The sequence below is a fragment of the Otolemur garnettii genome, unplaced genomic scaffold (assembly GCF_000181295.1).
Source record: "Otolemur garnettii isolate 467f Iridium unplaced genomic scaffold, OtoGar3 scaffold00005, whole genome shotgun sequence".
NCBI lineage: Eukaryota > Metazoa > Chordata > Mammalia > Primates > Galagidae > Otolemur > Otolemur garnettii.
In genome coordinates, this window is record NW_003852400.1 from 41673486 (window position 1) to 41688899 (window position 15414).

The 15414-nt window shown below is 42.8% G+C and overlaps 1 pseudogene; it reads right to left on the reverse strand.

The window, feature by feature from the left end:
• Window positions 1-7117: 7117 nt before the first annotated feature.
• LOC100960734 lies at window positions 7118-7420 on the reverse strand (annotated as a pseudogene).
• Window positions 7421-15414: the final 7994 nt, after the last annotated feature.

Sequence of the window (15414 nt, forward strand, 5' to 3'; positions counted from 1 at the left end):
GGCAGGAGCCAGGGCTCCGCATGGCAGGCCCAGACACCTTCTGGGCCAGGGTCTAGCCCCAGTAAAAAAGCAGGAAACAGGCAAAACAAACAAACAAACAAAAACAGGTAGACAGACTGCCCTGAACACAGGGAAACCACAGCTTAGTGAGCACCCGGAAGCCTTGGGTCAGCCCCATCGTCTAGAGGCCAGGTATAAGGACAGTAGGTAAACTCCAGATCCATTAACAAGCAAAGAAGTCCCAGTGAGGCCACATGTAGCCTTCTGAGTCCCAGGACTTGGAAAATGCTGAATGATCAGAGGCCAGACAGGACTGAAGCCAGCAGAAAGTGACAGGTCTGCCAAAAGCCCCAGGTGGGGGTCGGGTGGTTGGCGGGGGGTGGAGGGTTGGGGGTGCTCATCAGGAGGCAGGAACCTCCTTGGGCTCCACTTGCCCTTAACTGGGTAAATTCTGCATTTGCCAGATTAACTTACTGATTAAGCCCACAGAAGTCATTCTGATTTCCATCTTTTTTGCCTTCTATTCTCTATTTGTCATTCTTTTTAGCTATCTTTGTTCCTTTCTTGGTTTTATGCCATTATGGTGTGTGGAAAATATTAGAAGACCTCTCTACAGTGTCTTAAAATGCTTGAGGACAAAGATGCAAGAACAAAATCTGTCAAAGCTGGGTTTGGACGGGATAGCATGACGCACAGTTTCCAAAGGTCACGGAGCTGAGCACTGAAGTGACCAAGCCCCCCGGCTTTGTCATCTCCTGGCATTTCCATGAATTTTCTGGCCCTTAAAGGAATTGCTGATTTCTCCTTCCTGAATCTCTTTTAATTTCAGCTGTGCTGAGCAGGGCTTCCCAAATCCTGGACAGGCCCTCAACTCTCTGGGGGTCCAGAGTTTGCTCCCCCATACATGGGGGTGTAAGGTGTGGGAGGTCAGCCAGGGTTTGGGGTAATGGCCCTGGCCAAACAGAGCTCAGTTTCTACCATGTGGCTCAGTAACAAAGCAGCCGTGACAAGTGTTGCCAGGATCATGTGTTGAGAGCCAGGAGTAGATGAATTCCTGGTGTGAGTAAGGAAAACAGCAACTGAGTTTGCTACAACTGTGATTAACTCGCAGGATTCAGCCAGGAGACGGCTCCTCCTGAGAAACTGTAACATTTGCAGAAATGGATTCAAGGCAAATCCCAGTGGTTTTCCATCTCTATCTTTCTCTATTTTTCTTTTTAAGTAGCAAATCTCTATGTTCAAATATAAATTTTAGGCAAGAACCAATATACAAACGAGATAAAAAACTTAGTTTGTCTGATATTTTTGTGGAGATCGTGGACCTAGGTGGACCCTCCCTATAGCCTAAAACACTTTCAAAGTGCAGTAGAACCTCCATAGTTGACCATCTCCTACATTGACCACCTCCTGACGGTGACCTAATTTCCAAAGACCAGACATGTACCACATGTACGTATCAGTACAGTAGGCCTCGTTCCTTATGCTGGCCACCTCCATATGTTGACTAGTTTGTTACAGTCCCGTCCCCCCACCCCCACCCCGGTACTGTCAAGGCCCTCACAGATTCAAAGGGTGGAAAATGCTTTGCTTTGATCTGTCCCCGCAACAAAGAGGAAGTATGGAATCTTCCCTGATCATGCCTTCTCACATGCACCTCCCATAACACCTCTCCTGAGCTATTTTTATGCTTCAATAAATACCAAGAATTTTGATGTCCCTTGATGAAAAATGCCTGAATTTAATATATTTCATCCTCAAAAAAACTCATATGTGTGTGTGTGTGTTTTATCCTATAAAAAAGTAAGACTGGGGAGTAGCGCCTGTGGCTCAAAGGAGTAGGGCGCCAGCCCCCATATGCCAGAGGTGGCCGGTTCAAACCCAGCCCTGGCCAAAAACTGCAAAAAAAAAAGTAAGACTGGGAACAGTGACTTATGCCTCTAATCCTAGCACTTTGGGAGGCTGAGGCAGGAGGAGTGCTTTAGGCCAGGAGTTCGAGACCAGTGTGAGCAAGAGTGACACCCAGTCTCTACAAAAAGAAAAATTAACCGAGCCTGGTAGTACATGCCTCTCGTCCCAGCTACACAGGAGGGTGAGGCAGGAGGATCACCTGAGCCCAGGAGTTTGAGGTTGCTATGAGCTATGATGACACCACTGCATGCTAGCCCAGGCAACACAGTGAGACCCTGTCAAATAAATTAATATAGTATAATATACCAATCACCTGCTCTCATTGTGTGATATTGAAAGCCAGTGTTCATAGAGCCTTCCCTGTGAAAAGGAAGGACCCCACGTTGTGGCTAAACCCACAGGTTCTTTCTCATTGCCTTTATGTTAACATCTTGGATTGAGCTGAACTTGCTTCAATTTTTTTAATTGTTACACGCTATATTAGTCACTTAGATTTCCTGCCATTGACTGTAAGTTACATTTTCATCTATAACTGCAAATGTCATGGGAGAGAAAACTGTGGGAAAGTTAATCTCTAAAGCAATGGAAAGTTCCCAAATGGGAGAACAATACGACAACCTACGGTGGGAAAGGCCACTAAACAGCTTTATTTCATCCCCTATTACAACAGCAATGACTCTTGAGATGGAAAAATTTTTATTTTATGGGGTTACCATTCTTCCCAAAAGAAACAATGTGATTATGGACCAATGGCCAACAAACACATGAAAAAATGCTCAACGTCTCTAATCATTTGGAAATCGCAAATCAAAACCACATTGAAACATCACCTAAAGCCAATGAGAATGGCTCACACCAAAAAGTCCCAAAGGAACAGATGCTGCACGGATGCGGAGAGAAAGGAGCATTCATACACTGTTGGTAGGAGTGCAAACTAGTAGAACTCTATGGAAAGCAGTAGAGATACTTCAAAAAACTGAAAGGAGACCTACCATTTGGCCCAGCAACCCCACAACTAGGTATTTACTCAAAGGAAAAAAGGCATTTTGTCAAAAAAATACTTGCGCAAAAGTGTTTATAGCAGCACAATTCACAATCACAAAGATATGGAGACAACTCTAGTGTCCTTCAATTCATGAGTGGATTAATAAAATATAGTATATGTATACTATAGAATACTACTACTCAGACATAAAAAAAAAAAAATGATGATCTAGTATCTTTTGTAAAAACCTGGATGGAATTGGAGACTATTCTCCTAAGTAAAGTATCATAAGAATGGAAAAACAGGCTCGGCGCCTATAGCTCAACCGGCTAAGGCGCCAGCCATGTACACCTAAGGTGGCGGGTTCGAATCCCCAGCCCGGACCCGCCAAACAACAATGACGGCTGCAACCAAAAAATAGCCAGGCGTTGTGGCGGGCGCCTGTGGTCCCAGCTACTTGGGAGGCGGAGGCAGGAGACTCGCTTGAGCCCAGGAGTTGGAGGTTGCTGTGAGCTGTAATGCCATGGCACTCTACCCAGGGGGACAGCTTGAGGCTCTGTCTCAAAAAAAAAAAGAATGGAAAAACAAATACCACATGTACTCAATATTAAACTTGGAACTAGTTGATCTACACTTATGACTACATATGAAAGCAACATTCAACAGAAATCAAGTAGGTGGGGGGCAGAGGGGTTGGGCAAATTCACGTCTAATGAATTCAGTGCCCACTTTCTGGGTAAAGGGCACACTTACAACTTTGACTTAAAATGTACAAAAGCAAATTATTCACCAACATGTGTGTACCCCTGTAATATTCTGAAATTTTTTAAAAAAGAATTTTATTAGGCAAAACAAACATTTCTTCTGTCATTCTAACTAGTTAATATATAAAGTATGCTGAATTAAATCTGACCTTTAAAAAACAATATGGTTTTAGTCATTCAGCTGAAATTTGTTTGGCTCATTCCTCAGCTACTTAGTTCTTTTGCAATTTATTTTATTAATGATTAGACTGTATCTCCATTGTCTATGCCACTCAGAATGCTGTGGACTGTTAACATACAAATGGTAATGATCTGCATGTCTCCGTCTAGCTGTCATCCTTATCAATGTCACATCTAGGAGTCCTCAGGGAGCATCTCCCCAGGCTTAGGAAAACATTCAGGGCCACCCTGGGCTTCCACTCCGGTCCTCTTGCGCTCAGTCCCCCTTCAGAGATGTCAGCTTTCCAGCCTTCGCCACACACCAGTCTGAAAGTGTTTCAAGGTTGTCTCCATCGTCCTCAATCAACCACCCCATGGCCCAGTGCCACTGCCACCACTACCTGGATGCCTGTAGTGTACCAAACTGGCAATGAAGATTCTGGAGGTCGCCCAAGTGGAAGAAACTCTCTCTTCCTTTTGCATGATGTATCTCCATGAGCAATTACTGAGGCATTCCTCCCCTAGCATCCAATGTCTTGGGATTTTAATGGAAATAATGTTTTTTAGACTTTACACATAAGCTTTTCTCTTCTGGAATTCAGTACTGAGTTTTTGGAGGCAGCAGTAGAGCTTGGGGAGTCCTGTGTATTCAGAACTGTGCCTCCTCCCTCCAAAAGCCTAACAAGATTTTTCTGTTAGTCTCTCCTCTCTTAAATGAGTTCTTCTCTCCCAAGCTCATCGGTTTCTCTTAAAAATCAGTTTCTGGCAGCTCAGTCCACCAAACAGGTCCAGGCACGTCTCAACCCCAGTGAGGGATGGGTTAGGTTTAAGCTAAGCCTGCTGCTATATAGCTCAACTTTAAATTTCTTTGAGCTCTTTTACTCATCAATATGAATCCCTTAAAAAAAAAAAAACCAACCATACTAGCTATATATCCAGAAGACCAAAAATCACATTATAACAATGATATATATACCAGAATATTTATTGCAGCCCAATTCATAATTGCTAAGTCATAGAAGAAGCCCAAGTGTCCATTGACCCATGAATGGATCAATAAATTGTGGTATATGTACACCATGGAATATTATGCAGCCTTAAAGAAAGATGGAGACTTTACCTCCTTCATGTTTACATGGATGGAGCTGGAACATATTCTTCTTAGCAAAGTATCTCAGGAATGGAAGAAAAAGTATCTAATTTTACTCAGCCTTACTATGAAACCAATTTACAGCTTTCTTATGAAAGCTATAACCCAATTATAGCCCAAGAAGAAGGGGAAAAGGGAGAGGGAGGGGTGGGGAGGGGGGAGGATGGGTAGAGGGAGGGTAATTGGTGGGACCACACCTATGGTGCATCTTACAAGGGTACATGTGAAATTTACTAGGTGTAGAATATAAATGTCTAAACACAATAACTAAGAAAATACCGTGAAGGCTCTGTTAACCAGTTTGAAGAATACATGTCAAATTATATATAAAACCAGCACATTGTACCCCATGATTGCATTAATGCACACAGCTATGATTTAACAAAACAAAACAAAAAAATCCCATAACTTTGTTTACGTCAATCCCTCACTCTGAAGTCTTGAAATTTTCTTTTGCCTCGTCCTTAAGAGCCTTTGGATGTCAAATGCAGACTGGTGACGTTATCGCTGGTCATTCGATTCATCTACATGAACTACATGAGTATGAAGGGTATATTTTCTCTCTCTTCGTACCATCATTCTGTTTGTCCAAAAATACATTTATTCAAATGAATCTTTACTAGAATGGGGAGAAATTGGAACCCTCAAATATTACTGGTGGGAATGTAAAATGGTACAACCACTTTGGAAATCAGTTTGGCAGTTCCTCAAAAAGTTTAACTTAGAGCTACCATATGACCTAGAAATTACCCTCCCAGGTATACCAGGAAATTTGAAAGCACACGTTCCCACCAAAACCTGTACAGGAACATGTATACCAGCATGATGCATCATAGCCACAGAGAAGAAAGAACTCAAATGTCCATCACCTGAGGGCTGGATAAACAAAATATAAGATATCCGTGCAATGGACAGAGAGCACTGACACAGGCTACAACGTGGATAAACCTTGAAAACGTTAAGCTAAGAGAAGACAGCCAGACCCACACAGGCACATATTGTGATTCTGCTTATATATAAAATGTCCAGAATTGGCAAATCCACAGAGACAGAAAACAGATTAGCTATTGCCAGGGACTGAGAGAAGAGGAGAACAGATCTGGGCTTTCTTTTTGGAATGATGACTTTCTGAAATTAGACTAAGCTGGTGGTTGCATGACCTTGTGACCATACTCAAAATCACTGAATTATGTACTGCAGAGGGCAGGTGAATTTTATGGTATGTGAATTCTATCTCCAGGTGGTTTTTTTTTTTTTTTTTTCAGTTTGGCTGGGGCGGGGGTTCAAACCTGCCATGCTCAGCATATGGGGCCGGCGCCTTACTCACTGAGCCACAGGCACTGCCCCCATCTCAGTTTTGGGTTTTTTTTTTTTTTTTGTAATTGAGATTTTATTGGTTGTGTTGACCATCAGTACAGACATTTCAACTTATTCTTATTCAGCAATTCTTAACATATGTACCCCAAAATCTAGAAAGCCATTTATTGTACTTCTTTTTTAAACAGTTATTCCAGGGACTTTCCGGAGGATACCAAGTACCAGTATCTTCAAATGTTGGTAAGCTGTTAGGTAAGTCCCACCAATTCACACTTCATTACCATACATGGCACACGCTCAGATTTTCAGTCCTTCACAGCACAGTAACAAAGTTATTAGGAAAACAGGAGCACCACAACCAAAGATGTTACAAAGGGTACACAGTTCTGACACTGAGAGCTACCGTCAGGGGAGTGGTTTTCTTTAGGAAACAATTCTACTACAAAACAACATGGGAATAGAAGTAATTTAAAATGTTCAAACCTTAAAAGCAGGACTGGGACTCCATATTGCCATTTAGTAGGCTTCCTATTACAGGATATAAAGACTAATCCCCATCTATGGAATGTTAAGCTCACACCCAAGACAGTCAAAGCCTCCCATTAATTCAACATCCCACACTATTTTCTGGTTAAAATAAACAACCAGCACATGATTTCACCTCTTTAAAAAAAAGCAGTTACACTTAAAAAATGGGATGAGGTGGGATTCCCTCCTTAAAAATGCTTCTAGACTTACTAAAAAATTTGCATTTACAAAACAGTTGATAAAAATATTCCTCTGGATTATAGAAGCAGGGAGACAGAGACCACTGATAAGACATGGTATATGACATTAATCAGACGTGGCTTCTTTCTCTCCTGCTTCGTCAGCGGCTGGATTCTCCTTGGTTTTAGTTTCTCCGTTTTCTGCTGGTAAATCTTTAGTTTCTCCGTTAGCCACTACGTCCGGCTTTCCCTTCACTCCTCTTTTCCCTTTCGGTTGCACTTTTTTGTCTGAAGATTCACCCCTTGCTGCTGCCTTTTTGGGCTGCGTTTCCACTGTGGCAGGAGCAGGTTTAGCTGATAACCGCGCCGACCTCCTCTTGGGCTCTTCCTTCCCCGCACCTTGGGCAGAGCTGACCTTCCCCTTGGGCATCTTGGCGGCGGGCAGGGCGCGCGCTGGGGGCCTGCGGGCCACGGTGCGCCTAGAGCCTTCGCGAAGCTGCAGCCTGGCTGCTGCAGCCGGAGCTCCTGAGACCCGCCCCTATCTCAGTTTTTAAAATGGATCTTTATACTAACCGGTCAGCACCAAAAAAAGAGCCTGCTTTTTATAGGAAAAATTAAATAGCTGCTTTCTTGATCTATGCTGATTACAGATTTTAGCTTTCTTGTAAAAGGCAAAATCCTCCGACAGGCCAAGTAGGAAGAATAAATGCATTTTTAAATTCATTCATTCAGCAACGACTGCTCACATAGTATGGCACTATGCCAGACCCCCTGCAGACACAAGCAGTGGTGAACAATTCAGTCATGGTTCCTGCCTTCACAGAGAAGTATGGGCAGTTCCTGCACAGTGTGAAAAGAGCTATGCCCAGAAAAGCACAAGACTCCGTAGGAGCATGTGAAAGGAGAAGGGAACGCCCAACTCAAATAGGGGGGCTCAGGGAAATCTGTCTGGAGCCCTTGCCTCCTAATAGAAACCTGGAGTTGAACCAGAGTCAGGTATCAGGTATGCAAAGAGCAGAGGAAGGAGGGTGCGGGAAAGAGAGAATGGCCTGTGCAAAGATCTTGAGGTTGCAAATCAAAACTACAGTGAGATCTCATCTTACCCTAGTTAACATGGTTTTTATCAAAAAGGCGGGTAATAAGGAATGCTGATAAGGATGTGGAAAGAGGGGAACCCTAGTACACTGTTGTTGGGGGTGTAAATTAATGCAACCACTGTAAAAACACTATCGGAGGTGCCTCAAAGAACTGAAAGTAGAACTACCACACTGGCCGGGCATATTGGCTCACACCTGTAAGCCCAGCACTGTAGGCGGCCCAGGGGGGAGGATAGCTTGAGCTCAAGAGTTTGAGAGCAGGCTGAGCAAGAGTGAGACCCTGTCTCTACGAAAAATAGAAAAATTAGCCAGGCATCATAGCAGGTGCTATAGTCCCAGCTACTTAGGAGGCTGAAGCAGGAGGATCACTTGAACCCAGGAGTTTGAAGCCGCTGTGAGCTATGATAACACCACTGCCTGGGGAGCAACAGAGTGAGATTCTGTCTTTCCCCCCCCCCCAAAAAATACCCCAAACAAACAAACAAAAAGTGCTATATGACGCAGGCATCCTACTCAGGTATATATACAAAGGAAGGGAATTCAGCATATTGAAAAGATATCTGTATTCCCATGTTTATTGCAGCACGATTCACAATAGCCAAGCTATGGAACCAACCTAAGTGTTCATCAGTAGGTGAATGGATAAGAAATTGTGGATAAATGGAATATTATACAGCCACAAAAGAATGAAATCCTGCCATTTGAAACAACATGGATGGAACTGGAGAACATTATGCTAAGTGAAATAAGCCAAGCACAGAAAGACAAATCTCTCATGTCCCCACGCGTATGTGAGAGCTACATAGTATAAAAACAATGGATCTCACGGAGACAGAGAGTAGAATGATGGTTACCAGAGGCTGAGAAGGGTAGCAGGGAGAGGGACATAAAGCAGGATGGTTAATGGAATCTCACTCTGTTGCCCTCCAGTTAAGTAGTTAGATAGAAGGAAGAACAAAGTAACTATCATCAACAATAAGTTGGGTATACTTTAAAATAACTACAAGATTGGAATTGGAATGTTCCTAATATGAAGAAATGATGAGTGCCAGAGGTGATGGATATGCCAGTTACCTTGATTTGATTATTTTACATTATATACCTGTATCAAAGCATCACATGTACTCTATAAAGATTCACAACTATTATGTAGCCATAATAATTTTTTTTTTTTTTTTTTGAGAGAGAGTCTCACTATGTCTCCCTCAGTAGAGTGCCATGGCGTCACACAGTTCACAGCATCCTCCAACTCCTGGGCTTAGGCGATTCTCTTGCCTCAGCCTCCGAGGTAGCTGGGACTATAGGTGCCCGCTACAATGCCCAGCTATTGCCATAATAATTTTTTTAAAGACCCTGAAGTGAAAAAGAACACAGCACATCCTAGAAGCCCAAACAGTTAAGAACAGCTCTTGAGCAAAGGTTCAATCTCAACACTGATCTGAACTGAGTCCAGATCATTATGTTTAGAGATTCCTAAACATAATGTGCCAGAGTTCCAACTTGTTCAAATTTCGCTCTGTGTCAGTTAGAATGCTGCAAGAAACAGACAGCCTAACTTCCACAGACTTAAGGAATGAGGATACTGAAGACTGAGAATGGGGGCACACTTCAGAGTTGGTGGATTCAAGAGCTTAACCATGTCTCTAGGGCCCAGCTTCTCTGTCTCTGTCTGTCTGTCTGTCTGTCTGTCTCTCTCTCTCTCTGACCGTTCAGCTTCTTTCCAAGACAACTTCCCCCTGACGCCACATGACCTGGAACAACAAGCTTCCCTATCTTTTCTCAGCAGGAGAGACGCTTCTCTTATCTGAAAACATCCTGACGTCTCCTTGGCACAAATTCTGAACTGACCCCAGATGAGAGAGGAGTTATCCCTGAGTACTATACCTGAGTAGCTGGGATTCATTATCCAGCAAGAGAACCAAGGTTGGGGAGTCAGCCTCAGGGCAACCACACCGTGGACCCCAAACAGTTGGCTGTCTTAGCTGGCACTGCATGCACCAGCACCTGCCTTGGAACCTGTCTCCCACTTGTGCAACCAAAACCTGTCCAAGTCCAACTGCAAAGCATGGTGTAAAATGTGGTTTTCACTGCAGCTTTTGTGTGACCTAGCTATCATTCTAATAGACTTCCTAAGAATTATCTTTAGACCTTTTTCTTTCCTCAAATTTCCACTCCTTACCACACCCACCACATCTCTTTCTCTCCGCCTCATCTTCCTCCCCAGACTGCTCACAGCCACGCTGGCTGTTACCCCTTTTCCCACTCCCTTTCTTCAAATCATTCAGCTTGCATTTATTTCCAACCCAGCAAAAACCAGTCCCCTCACCCCTAGGCCAATGAATAGAATTTCAGGTCACCTGCCCCCAAAGGCCTCAATGCTCACCCTGCCATCAATTCAAGAGGAGATGATTAGCTAACATGAGTGATTCTACTCACAGAAACCCGATCAGTTCAAACTCTCTAAACTTGACTATCTTATTAATCATCAGCCATTGTTAAAAGATATGGATAAGTCAGACAGACATTGTTCTATGTGGGAAGAAAATGGACTTTAATATGGTTTAAATGTACCACAAACAAATCCAAAACCAAACACACAAAAAAAGTATTGAGAAATAGTTGTAAAATACACATTGATTTCCATACAAAAATCACTAAGAGGTAGATAAACATCCCAGGGCAAAAGATATGAGCTGTCAGTTTACAAAAGAAAGAAAATATTTATTTGATTTTCATTTTTTTCCTATCGGATTGGCAAAGACTCAAAAGCTTGGTATTACCCACTGTTGGCAGGAATATGGCACAATAGACACTACTGATAGGAATATCAGTTGGAATGACTTCTCTGAGAGAGTCTGTATTTTTATCAATATTTAACATACATTTACTTTTGATCAAGTAACATTCCTAGGAATTTATTCTAAGGCAATATCCAGGCAAAAGGTACACATATTCATCACTTCTCTTTTTATAATAGCAAAAACTGAATAGGTCCAGTTCTAGGGAATTAATTAATGAATAACGCAACTTTGTGTTTGCAAAGACTTGCTAACTGACGAATTCATTCCTACTGGCTAGCTCAGTGCTTGAATATTTCTTAAACAAATGAGGACATACAGTAGAAAATTCCATAACCATTAAGAATGATGATACAGGCTTGGCTCCTATGGCTCAAGTGGCTAAGGCGCCAGCCACATACACCTGAGCTGGTGGGTTCAAATCCAGCCCAGACCCACCAAACTGCAATGATAGCTGCAACCAAAAAAATAGCCAGGCATTGTGGTGGGCGCCTGTAGTCCCAGCTACTTGGGAGGCAGAGGCAGGAGAATTGCTTGAGCCCAGGAGTTGAAGGTTGCTGTGAGCTAAACAGTCTGTTTAGTTCTTGCACAGATTTCCTCAAGTCTGACCTCCAGAAGATCAACTGTGCCTCCATTTTCTAAGCTTGAGTGGTAGCAAAGGGTGTTTATCTATGGAGATATGGATAGCTGGGGTGTGTTAGAGTCCCTGGGAATGGTACCTGGGGTGTTCAGGAAAGGACAGAGAATAAGGAACAGGACACAAGGTGTTTTGTTATTTGGTTTTCTTGAGACAGAGTCTCACTCAGTTGCCCTGGGTAGAGTGCCATGGCATGCCATACCTAGCTCACAGCAACCTCAAACTCCTAGGTACAATCATCCTCCTTCCTCAGCCTCCTGAGTAGCTGGGACTGCAGGTGCATGCCACAGCACCTGGCTAATTTTTCTACTTTTTATGGAGTTGGAGTCTCATTTTGCTCAGGCTGGTCCTGAACTCCTGAACTAAAGCCATCCTCCCAGCTCAGCCTCCCAGAATGCTAGGATTTACAGGCGTGAGCCACTGCACCTGACACCTGGTTTTTCTCATGTTGCCACGTTCCAGAGTGGAATTCCGAGGGCTCTGATAATGGCAAATTTGAAGTCGCCCTTCCAGGTCATTATGAAGGTATATTTGTAAATGTAAGAAGATTAAATATGCTTTTTACTGCTCTACTGTCTTGACTTATAGCTTTTAAATATTTAAATACGTGGTATATGGACCTTTATTTGTATTTTTGCTCTGTGTTCTACAAATGTTAGGGATAGGGCCTGGAGACAGAGAACAAAACCAGAAGAGCAGCCTTTCCTGGGAGGAACTCCAAGTGTCATTGGAGAGAGTCTACAGAAGAGCAAAGATGCTGCTCTCTAAACGCACGGACAGCTTAGACCCAGACCAGTCCTGGGTGACATCTGTGGCTTCACCCCAGGTTCTCTGGTAACCTCTGGACTCTACTTAGAGTATGTAAAGCAGATGAGCAATGACAAAAGGCCTAGGATATATCCATTTCATCAATGGAAGCAATATTTATTAAAGAATAATTCTAATAGGTTAACGACTTGCTAAGAACGAAAAATAGGCCCTTTCCTCAGCTGATGCCAGGGTGCTCAGTTCTTCTGAGGAAGCTAAGCCCATGCTGGGGTCAGGCTCTCACTATTTCTGGCAACTAGCTCCTAAATGGTGATCTGAGTCTCCAAGTTCACCTGAACCTACTTCACCCTCATTCTACATGAAAATGAGGTGGCTTTTACAGAAGATAAAATCAGTGCTCTCATTAAAGGAGCTGTATAAATGTGGAAGCTTTTTGGCCCACTTGTTTGCAAAGGCCCTGGCCAATGTTCAAATCAGGAGCCTCCTCTGTAGTGTAGGGGCTGGTGCAGCCAGCACTGCAGTGGCAGGAGGTCCTGCCCCCTCCACCACTGCAGGCCCCGGCAGAGGAAAGAAGAATCTGAAGAGTCCGGTGATGACATGAGCTTTGGTCTTTTTAACTAAACTTCTTTTGTACTATGTTTAATAAAAAACTGAACTCTTAAAAAAAAAAAAAAAAAAAAAAAAACAAGGCTCAGTGAATGTAGCTCAAGCGGCTAAGGTGCCAGCCACAAACACCAGAGTTGGTGGGTTTGAATCTAGCCCAGGCCTGCCAAAACAACAATGGCAACTGTAACCAAAAAATAGCTGGGTGTTGTGGCAGGCACCTGTAGTCCCAGCTACTTATGAGGCTGAGGCAAGAGAATCGCTTAAGTCCAGGAGTTGGAGGTTGCTCTGAGCTATGACACCACGGCACTCTACCCAAGGTGACAGCTTGAGGCTCTATCTCAAAAAAAAAAAGAAAGAAAGAAAAGAAAACAAGAACAATGGGATTCCTAAGAACTCAGACTCTGAAACTATAAAGATAATCTGGGATGTACTTGGGAAAGAAAAACTGCCTCCCATACAGATTTCTAGAAAAGCACCGTTTCCTGGTAGCCCTGATTTGGGACTAGGCCTGACTTGGAGGTGGAGTCAAAGATTTTAACAAAGGACAATTCGTAGAAAAGGAAATGCAAATATATTCTAAATATATAGAAATATTTAAACCTCACAATAAGAAAGAAACAAATTTAAAGTACACCTTTCACATGCACATTATCAAAAACGGAATGATTTGATGCTATGCAGCATTAAGTTAGATGTGAGACTAACATGCATTTTCAGTGGAACCATAAAGGGGTAGACCCTCTTTGAAGTTATGTTTTGACAGCATCGATAAAAATGCAAAATGTTTATACTCTTTAAGACAGCTATTTCAGGAATTTATGAGACAGACATACACCTCTTTGCACATGTGCCCCAAAACATTGTGCATTACATCTTATGGTAGTGAGGGAGGAATTGGAGACAACTTGAAAGTTTATTAACAGGACATCAGGTAAGTAAATTATGCCATATCCATGTAATGGAAGGCTATGTGGCTATTAAAAAACAAATAGACTGATTTTAAACTCCTTAGATAACTCTTCGAGATATATCACTGAATAAAAGATGGTGCATGAAAAACAACTGGCCTGTACACTTTTGACACTATTAACATCGTGAAAGACAAAGGTAGCCTGACATATGTATCACAGTAAGATTGAATCAAGTCATGTGACAGTCAAGTACAATGTTTGATGCAGGATCAGATCTTGGTGTAGAGAAAAAAGAATTGCCACAAAAGATAGTGCTGAGGAAAATTTTTTATTGAACCATATTGTAGACAACAGTATTGTATCAATGTTAAATTTCCTCAATCTGGCTCGGCACCTATGGCTCAAGTGGCTAAGGCGCCAGCCAGATACACCTAAGGTGATGGGTTCAAATCCAGCCCGGGGCCTGCCAAACAACAATAATGGCTGCAACCAAAAAATAGCCAGGTGTTGTAGCGGGCGCCTGTGGTCCCAGCTACTTGGGAGGCTGAGGCAGGAGACTCGCTTGAGCCCAGGAGTTGGAGGTTGCTGTGAGCTTTGATGCCATGGCACTCTACCCAGGGGGACAGCTTGAGGCTCTGTCTCAAAAAAAAAAAAAAATTTCCTCAATCTGATCATTGCATCATGGGTATGTAAGAGAATGTCCTTGTTGTTAGGCAATATGCAGACAAGTATTTAGTGATAAAAATGTCTGCAATTTCATTTTAAATGATTCATTAAGTATAATAGTAATAATAATCAAAATAAAAAATATATATATAAAGAGAGAATTCAATTGTGGCAAAATGTTAAAATTTAATGAATCTAGGTAAAGGCATACAAGAGTTCGTTTTAGGCTTGGCACCCAGAGCTCAGTGGTTAGGGCACTGGCCACATACACCAGTTCGAACCCAGCCCAGGCCTGCTAAACAACAATGACAACTACAACAAAAAATAGCCAGGCATTGTGGCAGGCACCTGTACTCCCAGATACATGGGAGTCTGAGGCAAGAGAATCGCTTGAGCCCAAGAATTTGAGGTTGCTGTGAGCTGTGATGTCATAGCCCTCTACTAAGAGCAATATAGTGAGACTCTGTCTCCAAAAACAGGTTCATTTTACTATTTTTGCAACTTTTCTGACGGTTTGAATTTTTTTTTTTTTTGCAGTTTTTGGCCTGGGCTGGGTTTGAACCTACCACCTCCAGCATATGGGGCTGATGCCCTACTCCTTTAAGCCACAGGCGCCGCCCTGAATTTTTTTTTTAAATAAAGAGGTATAGCTGGGTGTAATGGTGGCTAATGCCCATAATCCCAGCACTTCAAGAAGCCAAGGCAGGAGGATTGCTTGAGGACAGGAGTTTGAGACCAGCTTGGGCAACGCAGAGACCCCATTTCCAGAACAAAAAAAATTAAAAATTAGCTAAGTATGGTGGCACACAGCTGTAATCCTAGTTACTGGGGAGGTTGAAGCAGGAGGATTTCTTCAGCCTAGGAGTCGGAAGCTGCAGTGGCCAGAAACATTCCAGCCTGGGCAACAGAGAGCAACTGTCTTTTTTTTTTTTTTTTTTTTT